The sequence below is a fragment of the Podarcis pityusensis genome, assembly GCF_964106645.2.
Source record: "Podarcis pityusensis genome assembly, chromosome: 16".
Classification (NCBI taxonomy): domain Eukaryota; kingdom Metazoa; phylum Chordata; class Lepidosauria; order Squamata; family Lacertidae; genus Podarcis; species Podarcis pityusensis.
Window position 1 is genome coordinate 6,778,938 of NC_138041.1, and position 14,531 is coordinate 6,793,468.

Consider the following 14,531-nt stretch of genomic DNA (forward strand, 5'->3'; position numbering starts at 1 on the left):
ATTAAATAAATAAATTGATTATGATGATGATGATGATGATGATGATATTTCTTTTTTATATTGCTGTTTATTTAATGTAGTACTAGTGGTAGTAATAGTAATAGTAGCAGTAGCAGTAGTACTTCTTACTTGCAGAAGTTGCCTTGAAAGAACTTTACTCTTAAAGGCTAAGTACACTTCTTCTTGTGCTGCTGGAGGAGACTCTTGAGAGTCCCATGGACTGCAAAAAGATCGAACCTATCCATTCTGAAGGAAATCAACTTTGAGTGCTCCAATACGTTGGCCACCTCATGAGAAGAGAAGACTGTCTGGGGGAAAAACCTCTGATGTTGGGTAAGATTGAGGGCACAAGGAGAAGGGGATGACAGAGGAAGTGGTGGTTGGACAGTGTTCTCAAAGCTACCAACATGAGTTTGACCAAATTGCAGGAGGCAGTGGAAGACAGGAGTGATTGGCGTGCTCTGGTCCATGGGGTCACGAAGAGTCGGACATGACTAAACGACTAAACAACAACAGCACCACTTCTTCTTCTTCTTCTTCTTCTTCTTCTTCTTCTTCTTCTTCTTCTTCTTCTTGTCACCCATCTGACTGGGTTGCCCCAGCCACTCTGGGCAGCTTCCAGCAAAATATTAAAAACCCTCAAACAGTAAAAACTTTCTTATACAAGGGATGCTTCCAAATGTCTTCGAAAAATCAATTAGTTGTTTATTTCCTTGACATCTGATGGGAGGTCATTCCACAGGGAAGGTGCCACTACCAAGAAGGCACTCTGCCTGATTCCCTGTAACTTCAGTTATCACAGTGGGGAACCACCAGAAGGCTCTCAGAGGAGGACCTCAGTGTCCAGACTGAACCATGGGGATGAAGATGCTCCTTCAGGTATGCAGGGCTGAAGCTGTTTAGGGCTTTAAAGGTCAGCACCAACATCTTTAAAAAACCCCAACAAAAAATCTTTTTTATTTGTAATATATAACAACATTATGTAAAAAAATAAATCAGTACATATAAGTCATATTTGGTTGGGTTTGTCTGATATACAAGGCTACCTTTTGTGTCATTATTCTTATTTTAATAATACGGTACTTAGGGGATAGTTTATATACCACTGTTTCCTCTTAGCCTGTCAAGACTTTTTAGGAAAATTATTATGAAGCTGGTGTTGAGATCCAAGTTTTACTAGCTGTTGACCATAGAACAAATCCATACCACTGTCCTACAAAATCACGTTCCACATTTGCTTGTTTTTGCCTTATCACTCTTTCCATTAAAGCATAATGCTTTTTTTGGTGTTTGTTCTCAAACTCTTCCTTCTTAGTCAATTTCTTGCTACCACCCATCTAGCTGTAGGTGATAGCATTGTGATCATCTCTTTATATGCTGCATCTGAATTTTGCTCATCAAATATAGCTAGCAATGGCACGGGGGAAAACTAAAACTGCTCTCCAGCCCTGTCAGTCACTTGTACATCTGTAAGGAGGAGGAGGACCTGCTTGTTTATCATTCACACTCAAGTGTGTGGGAGGTGAAACATGATCTGCAATAAAACTTTACAAGCCACATTAAAATGATGAACAGGGGTTTAAGAATCCAGGGATGTAATCCTGTAATTTGCACATGGATATGAAAGTAAAGGGTGGCGCTGTGGGTTAAACCACAGAGCCTAGGGTTTGCCAATTGGAAGATCAGCGGTTCAAATCCCCACGACGGGGTGAGCTCCCATTGCTCGGTACCAGCTCCTGCCAACCTAGCAGTTCGAAAGCACTTCAAAGTACAAGATAAATAGGTACCGTTCTGGTGGGAAGGTAAACGCGTTTCCGTGTGCTGCTCTGGTTTCACCAGAAGTGACTTAGTCATGCTGGCCACATGACCCAGAAAAATTGTCTGTGGACAAACATTGGCTCCCTTAGCCAGGAAAGCGAGATGAGCGCTGCAACCCCAGAGTCATTCGCGACTAGACTTAACTGTCAGGGGTCCCTTTACCTTTACCTATGAAAGTAAATAAAGGAAATAAAAATCTTTTGGAGCACACTTGTCCTTCCCCCAAGCAGTAAATGTTCTTGAGAATGTCAAATATCAGACAAATAAAGTTTTCTGGTGCTATAGATACACAAGTTTGCACCATGATACTCTCTGGTTGAAAGTCAATGGAGATGATTATTTCATCTCCATACTCTACCATGTAGGAAGCTCTGAAACTGGTGGGGAACCTTTGGCCCTCCAGATGTTGCCGAACTACAAATCCCATCTGCTCTAGCAAGCATGGCCAATGGCTAGGCATGATGATGCTGTAGTTCAACTTTTGGAGGGCCAAAAATTCCCAACCCCTGCTCTAAATGACTCCTATGATGGGGGGATCTGATCCCAGTGACTTAATAGAAATGTTCTAACATGGACATTTCTGATCTGAGGTCTTACTTCAGTTCTTGGGCTAATATTTTTGGGTAATCATTTGAAATAACTCACAACCAAAACTGGGTTTGCCTTAATTGCAGTCTTGGCCCGGATGGCTCATATATTGGGAAACAGATATTCCACAGAACGGAAGCTATCAATTGTGCCATGAAATGTCTCTGTCACTCCCATTAGTTTGGAAGATGGTTTACTGAAGAGGGAGGTGGGTTGGTCATATGAAAAGAATGTGTGGTGCTTAATATGCCTGTTTGGGAAATGGATGAATCTGGAATAGCAACAAATTGGCTGGAATCATTTTGGGAAGGAAGGGAATGTGAGTTCCCGGGAACATTACCACATCTTAGGGAATGCCTATGTTGGACAGACTTAACAAGCAAGGTGCCAAGGGCTAAATGTTTATTTGAGGCTCTAAATGTGTCGTGTTTCAGACCAATATATACAAGGTGTGACAGCAATGTTAACTGAATGGTCACAGCAAGAAATATTCAAACATACATGCCTTACAGGGCTTCAAAGTAGGCCCCCTCTGATACAATGCACCGTTGACAACGTTCGTAGAACTGTTGGAATCTTCTGGAGAAGTCCTCTTTTCGTACTGCTTTCAGTTCCTTCATCACAGCAGCTTGGACGTGTGAAATGTTGGAAAATCTGTGCCCTTTCAGTGAAGATTTCAGTTTTGGAAAAAGAAAGAAATCAAGTGGGGCCAGATTGGGAGAATATGGAGGGTGGGACAACTCAGAAACCTCAGTAACGATTTCACATGGAATATGCAATTCTTCTGCCATCATTCGGATGGACAAATGCTGATTCTGCATCAATAACTCACAAACTCTGTCTACATTTGCTGCCGTTCTGCTTGCCACCGTTCTGCCAGACTCAGGGTCATCTTTGGTGGTTGCTGTCCTTCACAGAAACGCATAAACCACTCACACACTGTCTTTCAAGTTACAGCTTCATCTCTGTACACAATTGTGAGCATTTTGTGGGTTTCTGATGCTGATTGTATGTTTGAATATTTCTTGCTGTCCGATTTCTGTGACTATGCACTGAACTTTCTGGTCACACCTTGTATATTGGGTCTGAGTCAGAAGGGTGAGCTTCTCAGGACATCTTTCTTCAGGAATATGAAAGCATCCTTTGGTGATTTCTGAAGCAGCATTGGTAAAAAGTGCTGGCTCAGTCTGAGGGAGGGCGAAAAAAGATTTTCCTCTGAATTGGCTTTGTGATCCTATGTTTTTCTTTTGTTCTCTTTTGATGTAGCCCATAGTCTTCATGACACACACACAGAGACAGAGACAGAGACAGAGAGAGATGCCATAAACTAAATACAGGTGATGATTAACCAATGAAACATTCTTGTATTGGTTCACAGTCCTACAGAAACCTAACCAGGCCTGTCCAGACCTCGGGCTTGCCTGAAACAGCCCTTTGGAAATAGGCCAATGATTACAAATGATGGTTGCTAAGGATGGTTACAAATAAGGCCTGGCAAAGTGACTCTTTCAGTCTCCCCTTAGATGCCAGAGACTTAATTACAATTATACAGGCGCACCTGCCATCAGTTTTGCATAAATGACCCAGCACACCACAGCTGAATGCTCTTGACAAAGGTTGCATCAACTCTTCCTGGAAGGATGATTAGGAAGTAAGCGAAGCCTTGAGGCATGACTCTTGACTTGAGGCATAACATTATTTCTTAAATATGCTTAGCTAAGTAATGGACATGGGAAATGACTTAGAATAATTATAGTAATTTCAGGGCCCTCCAGATTTGTCGTTCTTTAATTATTGTGTGAAGAGAGAGAGAGAGAGAATTGGTTCATCACACTTGGGAGACAGGCAGAAAAAGTTAAGAGGTCTTATTATTACTATTATTTTAAAAAAGTCTGATCAAGAGGAATTCTTGCAAATCCTCTTTACTAGACTGGTTAACTTCAAGCTTGGAGGGGGTGGATGCGGCCCTCCCTCCAAGGTTTAATAATTATTTATAAATTACTGAAACCACCCCTTTGCAATTCCCCTGTTTTCCATAAGCAATTGTTCAAATCTAACTAAGTTTCTATTTCTTTGATCTTTAATAACAATCTTTGACACTAAAGATTGAATCTGGTTTCCTGAGAAGCATGGTATCAGAATATTATCCACTTCCTTTTCAATCTCATGTATTGTTAGGTATTGTTAAAGGTTCTCCTTATGATTTAAAATCTTTTAGGCTACATAACGTTTACTCCCTCCAACAAGCTATACCATAAGAGTCACACACATTTTTTAAAACCCCTGGATGATATTGTAACAGCAGTAAGCGGGAAACACCTGGGGCTAATTCTTAGCTCCTTTTACACAAACTTTTAAAAATGCTGATGTAAAACTGCTTTCAATCCGACACAGGTAATGAAATTTATGGGTTGTTTTGTGTTTTGTTTTTTAAAAAAGGACACATTGTTAGTGGGGTTGAGTTCATGACTTTTTGTTCTAATTCTTATTTTAACTTTTTGAAAGTTTTAAATTGTTGTTAATTTTTCTTATTGATAATTTTATTATTTTATCTCTTGTAAACTGCATAGAGAAGGGGTTTTTTTTACAGTGAAGAAGTGTATACATTTTATGAACTAGCACACTAAATAAATGTATCTATTGTCTGTTGGGATCTTCATTCATAAATTCAATCAGATCAAGCAATCATTTGATTGAAGTACTCATCCCGCATTCTGTGCTAATTTTTAAAACACATTCTTTTTTTAATCCTAAAACGTTTAGAATTAAAACTAAATAAATTTGACTGCTTTGCCATTTACATAGTTGCTTATTGGGAGCTATAACTGGGGGGAAAGGAAACGAATATAACAACCTGATTTAATTCAATTTCATAATTTTCTACTTATACATTATTTGTAATTTCATAGATCTGGGGTAGGAGAGTCTTTTTACTGAATGGTAGAAATTAATAAACGGTAGAATTTAGATAACATTTGGGATATGAAGGGAAAATACAAGCTGTAGAACTATGCCAGACAAGAAATTCCTGGCTTTTGCAAACCAGCCTGGCTAGGCTAGCTAAGTGCAGAGCCATTGAGAAACAAAGAGCCGGGTACTAGGCCATTGGGGCAATGCAAAAAGCTAGGTTCTTATTGTTCTAGGGGTCTCATATACAGTAAAGCATAATGCTGGTGGTCAACAAAAGGCTTAAACACCGTCTCAAGGAATTTTTTTTATTAAAGTAGTATAAACACCAACAATTGGGAAACACTTGCCTGCAAATGCTCCAACTGGACAACAGGCTTCACCAAAGGTGTCATGGGCTTTGAAGACACTCGAACTCAGGATGCAAGGGAGAAACATGCTAAGAGGAAGGCACACTTGGCAAATCCACATCATGATTAAAAATTATTATTATTATTATTATTATTATTATTATCAACTCCCGCCAGGAAACCAATGTCCCCACTGTTGGAAGACGTGTGGATCCAGAATTGGCCTCCACAGTCACTTGCGGACTCATTGTTAAAACTGTGTTTATGGAAGACAATCTTACTCAGCTATGAGGGATTGCCAAAGAAGATACAAATATATATTGTGACATACACATTTTTAGAATAAAAATCACAATGTACTCGGTGGTCAGCTGGTGACAATGGAGAGGTTATCTAAACAGAAAAGGTTATCTACCCAGAAAATACACTGGGTGCATTCAGGGGGAGTAGTGCTCCAAGGGGGAGGGGGAATCAGGATTTTAGAGGTGCTTAGGTGGGGCATGGCCAAAAAAGGTTGGGAACCACTGGTCTAGAGTCTCCTGTTGGGGGCTGTGTTACTGGTTTTATGGCTCCAACGGTTTTAAATGGTTTTTCAATGGCTTTTAATCTGTGGGTTTAAAACTTTTGGTTTGGTTTTGTTCTTGTCTCAAATGAAAGGGCAAAGGATATGCCTGGGGAGAGAGGAACAGGCTGCTTCTGAAGACAGTTCAGAAACTCCAGCTGGTGCAGAATTCGTCCGTCAGGCTGCTCACTGGAGCAAGATGGTTTGAGCATATTCTTCTGATCCTGGTCCAACTGCACTGGCTGCCAGTTTGTTTTCAGGCCCAATTCAAAGTGCTGGTTTTGACCTATAAAGCCTTGAATGCCTCAGGACCACAGTACCTCAGGGGCCACCTCTCTCCATATGAACCTATCCAGACTCAGCAATAATTTCATGAGGCTTTATAGGCTCAATCCTCCTTCAGAGGGTGTAAAACACCATCAAGAGTCAGGGGTGGAGGAAGGGGTGTGTGGTGAGGGCGATTCGCCCCGGGTGTCACCACTGAGGGGGGTGACAAAATGTTGGGCGGCACTCACCATGGGGCAAAGATGGCTGCCAAATACTTAAAGCAGGGTTTCGAGCTCAAAGGCCAACTCTAAGGCAAGTTTCTGCTCTATAACCAACCCTTAGCATTTGTTTTTATCCTCTCTTCCTTTTCATTTCTTAATTCCTTTTAGTGCTTCGTTTTGTTGTTTTAATTTATTGTTTTATCTCATTGTTTTATTGTTCTAACTCTCCTAAACTGTGGGCTGGGCTGAGCACTTTGCTAGGCAGTGCCAAACGCAAGGTCGAGCCAAAGTTTACAAGATATGAGTTATAAATTAAGGAAGAGAAACTTCTTGATTATCAGAACTGTTGATGAGCGAGCCCAGGTGGCAGCTGCAGAGAGTCTCCAAAATGCTCCCTTCTGCTGGATGACACTGACTCCGGACTCGTAAACTCAAGGCCGCCACATTTGGAGATAATCAATTTCTGCAAACTGCCGACAAATAATCATAATTATTATGGTACTTACTAGAAAGAACTGAAAAGATCTTGGAATCATGCTAGATTCGTTAATCAGCTCCCCGGAACCCCGAAGGAGACAGAGCAAAATCACACATTATTTTCTCCACGGGGCCTGCAGTGTACCCAAGTGACGCGGTGGCTTGGACGCCCGCAGGCTCTGCGGTCTGCCCGCTGCCTCCCCCCCCCCAGCTGTAGGGTGGCGCAGTGGGAGGAGGCAGGCAGACTCCCCGGAGGCCCTGTGGAGCGTCCTGCCCCAGCTGGCCCCACTCCTGGGTACAGGGCACATGTGCTGCCCCAGGCACCCAATCGGCTTGCTCCACTGCTGTCAAGAGCAGCCACCTCCCGTCCATCTGGTCTAGGGAACCACACACTAGCAGTGCTTCAGTCTTACATGGATTGAGCTTCAGTTTATTGCCTCTCATCCAGTCCTTTATTGAGACAGGGCAATAGTCCAGCACATCCACTGCCCCAGCACCAGACGGAAAGGTGAAGTAGAGTTGAAAGCTCCCAAGGGCCAAACTAATACTTCTACAGTGACCAATTTTCTTCAAGAGACAGCAATTTTGTTTAACCTCTGAATCACATATTACTCAGTAATTTATTTTTGGCCAAGGTGCAATGCAGCTCCTCCAGTAATACTATTGATGGATCTTCATATGTGACTGTTCCAACCTGACAAAATTTTTGTGTTATTTCCTCATTTTTTTGTTAAAGTGGGAGAAGCACTGAACAATGTATCTGGGAGAGGCCGTAATATGGTATCCATCCACTGTGACCCTATAGGCTTTTTCTGTCTCATACAATATAATATATAAAATTGGTACTATTGAATTAAGCAAATTTGCCAAAGTTTTTTTTTTAAAAAAGGTACAGTGGTTACATACGCTTCAGGGTTACATACGCTTCAGGTTACACACTCCGCTAACCCAGAAATAGTGATTAAGGTTAAGAACTTTGCTTCAGGATGAGAACAGAAATCGTGCTCTGGCAGCGTGGCAGCAGCAGGAGGCCCCATTAGCGAAAGTGGTGCTTCAGGTTAAGAACAGTTTCAGGTTAAGTACGGACCTTGACATTACAGGAGCCAGAATCTAGTACTAAAAGAGTATTGGAATTGATTCAAGAATTTGGTCAGTTAGCAGGTTTCAAGTTGAATAAGCTGAAAACTAAGGTTTTAGAGAAAAATCTAACACCGACTGAGAGAGAGAGGTTTCAGAAAGAGACAGGATTAACATTGGTTAAGAAAGTGAAATACCTTGGGGTTAATATGACTGCTAAGAATGTGAACCTTTTTAAAGATAATTATGAAAAAAGTTGGATGGAAGTGAAAAAAGATCTAGAAATATGGTCAAATTTGAAGCTTTTATTGTTAGGCCGAATCGCAGCGATAAAAATGAATGTATTGCCAAGAATGTTGTTTTTGTTTCAATCATTGCAAATTTTGGACAAAATGGACTGTTTCAAGAAGTGGCAGAGAGATATTTCTAGATTTGTCTGACAGGGCAAGAAACCCAGAATAAAATTCAAAATATTAACTGATGCAAAAGAAAGAGGTGGATTTGCCCTGCCAGACCTCAAACTTTACTATGAATCAGCCGCATTTTGCTGGCTGAAAGAATGGCTGCTTCTTGAGAACACAGACATTTTGGATTTAGAAGGTTTTAATAACGTATTTGGGTGGCATGCATATCTGTGGTATGATAAGGTCAAAGCACATAAAGCATTTAAAAACCATATTGTCAGGAAAGCTTTGTTTAATGTTTGGATAAGATACAAGGATCTGCTTGAAAACAAAACTCCTAGGTGGTTGTCACCATTGGAAGCTAAGGCTCTGAAAAAGCTCAATATGGAGGCCAATTGGCCGAAATATTGGGAGATATTGGAACAAGAAGGAGACAGATTAAAGCTGCAGAGCTTTGAAAAACTAAAAAACAAAGTACGGGATTGGCTTCATTATTATCAAATAATGGAGGTTTATAATTTGGATAAGAAAATTGGGTTTCAGGTGGAGAAATCAAAATTGGAAACATAATTGTTAGATCCAAAAACTAAGAATCTGTCGAGAATGTATAACTTGCTGTTGAAATGGAATACTCAGGATGAAACGGTGAAATCAGTTATGATTAAATGGGCTCAAGATGTTGGACATAACATCATGATGGCTGACTGGGAACAGTTGTGGACCACAGGTATCAAGTTTACGGCATGTAATGCCTTAAGAGAGAATATAATGAAAATGATATATAGGTGGTACATAACACCAGTCAAGCTTGCAAAAATCTATCACTTGCCCGATAATAAATGTTGGAAATGTAAAGAGACTGAAGGTACATTCTTTCACCTTTGGTGGACGTGCCCAAGGATTAAGGCTTTCTGGGAGATGATCTATAATGAAATGAAAAAGGTACTTAAATATACCTACCAGAAGAAACCAGAGGCCTTTCTCCTGGGCATGGTCGGCCAATTGGTGCCAAAGAAGGAGAACTTTTTTTATGTATGCAACAACAGCAGCAAGAATACTCATCGCAAAATACTGGAAGACACAAGATTTACCCACTCGGGAAGAATGGCAGATGAAAGTAATGGACTATATTGAACTGGCGGAGATGACTGGCAGAATCCGAGACCAAGGTGAAGAGTTGGTGGAAGAAGATTGGAAAAAATTTAAAATTTATTTACAGAAACATTGCAAGATCCAGGAATGTTAGAAGGATGTTGGAATGAAGCAATGTGGTTTTAGCAGAAATGATATAAAAGATTAGGTAAAAATTGATTTTTTAAGTGGTGAAACGTGAATGTAAAATTATAGTACACTAAGATAAATTATTAGGATAAAAAGCAAGCAGAAAGGATTTGCTGAAATATTTAACTGAACTAGAATACAAAAAAGGGAGGTGTGAGGAGGTCAGGGAAATAAGTTAATGAAAGATAAGACATGGAAAGATGGAAATGTTTTAAATTGTTTATATTTTTGTATTTTGTATTTTTTGCTCTCTTTCTTTTTTTCTTTTTCTTTTTTTCCCCCTTCTCTTTTTCTCTTTTTTGTAACTTCTTTGAAACTCTAATAAATATTATCTTAAAAAAAAAAAAAAGTACGGACCTTCGGAACGAATTAAGTACTTAACCTGAGGTACCACTGTATTCTGCTTCAGTCCCTTCTTTAATTCAATGCAGACTCCAATCATATTGCCTTAACGTATATTTTCTGCTTCTTCTAACCTAATTTTTAATGCCTGCATTCTCTTTTTAAAATTTCCTTAGAGTTTTTTTCATTAATTATAACCTGATTCATAGCTTTTGATTCAATTTTGGTGGTATCATCCAGGCAGGTTCTGAGACCAGCTTTTTTTGTATGTGTCTCTAAAGGTGCCATTAGTTTCAATTATTGTTTTTTGAAGGGATACCTGTTGTTCTTTCGATGTTTGTCTGCAGACAGTTTTTCCGGGTCATATGGCCAGCATGGGGAAACCAGGAACTCTGTTTACCTTCCTGCCAGAGTGGTACCTATTTATCTACTTGCACTTTGATGTGCTTTTGAACTGCTAGGTTGGCAGGAGCTGGGACCGAGCAACGGGAGCTCACCCCGTCGCAGGGATTCGAACCACCGACCTTCCAATTGGCAAGCCCTAGGCTCTGTGGTTTAGACCACAACGCCACCCCCATCCCTATATTCAGCTCTTAGATCAGCTCTTAGATGCTTAAAAAAAAAGTACATACTTTAACACACCCAGGAATTTATACACACACACGCCACAGACAGATTATATTTGGGCTGCAGTAGTAGCCCTGCTTTACCTCAGAAACATCATATGAAAAAGAACAGCAGAGAACTTGGAATTTTGATGCAGTAAAGGCTTTATTTTGAAAGAGAAGAGACACACAATCCCACAGTTTGAATACTGATGTGCAAAGGTTAGCAAGGCAGGTTAACAAGACAATGAGGACACTGAAATGTGGTGGTGGTGTTTTTTAAGGTAACATGAAGCAACCTGTGACAACACAGAGGACTAACACCTGCAAACATTGAGCAGAGTTTACTATTTGAAAAGCCTGTTAAACAATGTCACTACATTTTAATAGACAGCCTACAATGGTTGTTTTGGAACTGAGAAGGTGAGCAGCAATGGACAAGTCTCTATGGTGAAGGCTTGCCCACACACCTTCCCCTACAACTGTAGCTACAGAGGAGCATTGGATTTCATGTATGCCACATTTCTCAGCTCAAACAGGGCAGGAGTGAGGCCACACGTGATATTCTTGCCCTTAGAACATGGCTCAGAGTCCAAAGTGTTGCAGTACGGTGGATGACAGGTGTGGATGAGTTTCCCAGTAGATGCAAAAACAGGTTCTTGAAGATAGAAGTTTTCATCCCTGGCCTGCAACTCAGGGGTTGTACAAGTTGAACATACATTTCTAGAAAGCACATCTATACATTCAGTGGATGTAACATATTCATTTGTTTCTCTGTCTTCTTCGTCATATACATTCTGTGGACAGTGGTTTTGGGATTTAGAATCTCTGGCATGGGCTGCATCCACTCTGGCATCCAGACTGGAATTTCTGCGAATAGATGCTTGCAGAACTCAGGCGGGAGTTGTACCCTCCACGGCTTGCACCTTCATTGTAGGAAATCATGCGAGCACAAGGGTTGCATTGCTCAATGCCAAAGGGTTGGTCAGGGCAGTACAGAGCTGGCCCGGGGATGGTCAGGACAAAGGGAGGTGGCTGAATCGTGACGGTGGAGGCAGGGCAGCTGGCGAAGCATTGGTTATATTGTGCAGACATCTTGGCTGAACTGGTTTCGTGGATCTGAAGGGACACATACAAGTAGGGAATGGATGAAGCGCACATGATTAAGAAATGAATGAATTTCACAGTGTTCAGGTTCACCAACAGACATTTATATATATGCAAATCTTCAGAGGTGAAAAAACAAACAATCTAATAAGGGGTTAAGGCCACATTGTATAGTAAAGAACCCCTGGATGGTTAAGTCTAGTCAAAGACGACTATGGGATTGTGGCTCTCATCTCGCTTTCAGGCCGAGGGAGCCGGTGTTTGTCCACAGGCAGCTTTCTGGGTCATGTGGCCAGCATAACTAAACCGCTTCTGGTGCAATGGGACATTGTGATGGAAACCAGAGCACACAGAAACACCTTAGCAGTACCTATTTATCTACTTGCACTGGCGTGCTTTCAAACTGCTAGGTTGGCAGGAGCTGGGACAGAGCAACGGGAGCTCACCCCATTGCAGGGATTCGAACAACCTTCTGATCGGCAAGCTCAAGAACCTCAGTGATTTAGACCACAGCGCCACCCACATCCCTATATTGTATAGTACTGATGAAACAAATTAGGTAATGGACATAAGAAGAGCCCTGTTGCTTCAGACCATTGGCCCTTCTCATCCAGCAACCTGCTCTTATAGTGGCCAACCAGGTGCCAATTGGAAGCTGGAAAGGAGAATCTGAGTGCAATAGCAAATCACTCCATTTGTGGTTCCCAGCAACTGGCACACAGAGGTATATTGGCTTTGACAATGGATGCTGAATATAGGCATTGTGGCCAGTAGCCACTGATACCATTATCCTCCACAAAGCCAACATCAGTCTACCTTAGTCCTACTCAGCATAGATCCACTGATTATTTAACAGGGACTATTTAGGTCTGGGATGGTGTCCTTCTGATGCTGTGGACTACAGCTCCCACTAACCCAAGCCACCTTGGCCAATTGCCAAGGAAACTGGGCTTGTAGTTCAAAGCATCCAAAGGCTACACCTGCCTTAAGTCCATTCATTTCACTTGGCTTATTTTCAATATAACTTAATTAGATACAATCTATTTTTAAAAATACAATAAGAAAAGTTACTGGAGCACATGTTCCATCCCAGTATGTTTCCGAGCACAATTTGAAGTGTTGGTGCTGACCTTTAAAGCCCTAAATGGCCTTGGTCCTGTATACCTGAAGGAGTGTTTCCACTCCCATTGCTCAGCCCAGACACTGAGGTCCAGCGCTGAGGGCCTTCTGGTGGTTCCCTCATTGCAAGATTTGAGGTTACAGGGAACCAGGCAGAGGGCCTTCTCGGTAGTGGCGCCCACCCTGTGGAACACCCTCCCAGCAGATGTCCAGGAAATAAGCAGCTATCCTATTTTTAAAAGACATCAGAAGGCAGCCCTGTTTAGGGAAGTTTTTTTAAAAAATATTTAATGCTGTATTGTTTTTAACACTTAATTGGGAGCCGCCCAGAGTGGCTGGGGAAACTCAGCCAGATGGGCAGGGTATAAATAAATTATCATCATCATCATCATCATCATAGCCTATTGGAAACCTGACACCAAGAACATGACCAGTTATTTCTAATCATTATTGGCAAATCTACACTCCCTTGACTGCATTTCATTGATGCTCATCTTCCACTCAATGACACACAACTAACCCTAGACTCTGTGTGAGCATCACCACCATCCTAAGGTATTACTAGTAGCATCTGCACCTCAACAGAAAAAGAAGTGGCTCTGATAGTTATTTCTTCTTCATTTCCACCTACTAACCAGCAGAGAGAACAAATATTAGGTGCTGAACTATTCTGATGAGCCAGAATTTATTCATGTTTTAATTCACAAAAAGGTAAGCTGGGGAGAAGGAAACCCAAAATTGCCCATAGGCTTGGTAGAAGTTAAAACATATTCCATCATGACTTACCAACTCTGCAGTGAAAAGGACTCAAGTGGAGTGTCTCTGTGTTGAAGGAATCGAGTGTTCTTGCTACGTTTCTTCAGGGTTTTTATAGACGGTTTCCAAGAAGATGATGCGTTTTGTTTTCACAAAGTTCTAATCCATTGCCAAATACATGTTTTCCACGTGAGTTAACACCCAAGTAGTTTCAAGGAGTGTTTTCACTATTCTCTTCATGACTGCTAATGTTTCAGCTTTTAGGTGGGGTTCTGTCTGCGGAAATTGCTATGGGTCATTTTTTTTTTTTTTTCAAATGCGGTTTGGGGAGGTTGCTGTTTTCCAAGTTCAATCTTATTCAAAGCAGAGATGACCAAGCCGCTTACTATTCTTATTTTTTGGGTGGGGGGGGCGGGTGGAGAAAAACAGCTAAGGATTTTTCATGGTAAGAGTAGGAGTTCTGAAAAGAAACAAAACTCACAGATGATGATGATGATGATGATGATGATGATGATGATAATTTCATTTATATCCCATCCTCCCAGCCGGAGCCGGGCTCAGAGCAGCTAACAACAGTAAAAATAACACAGTTTACATAAAATCACAATCTGTTAATTGAAATTCATTCTAAAATCAATTCATTCTAAAAT

The 14,531-nt window shown here is 41.1% G+C and overlaps 1 long non-coding RNA gene across 1 annotated transcript; it reads right to left on the reverse strand.

Moving 5' to 3' along the window:
* Window positions 1-11,046: 11,046 nt before the first annotated feature.
* LOC308465144 lies at window positions 11,047-14,019 on the reverse strand. Its single transcript, XR_013980279.1, has 2 exons — window positions 13,912-14,019; window positions 11,047-12,018 (listed from the first exon to the last, which is right to left on the reverse strand). It is a non-coding gene; the product is annotated as an uncharacterized lncRNA (long non-coding RNA).
* Window positions 14,020-14,531: the final 512 nt, after the last annotated feature.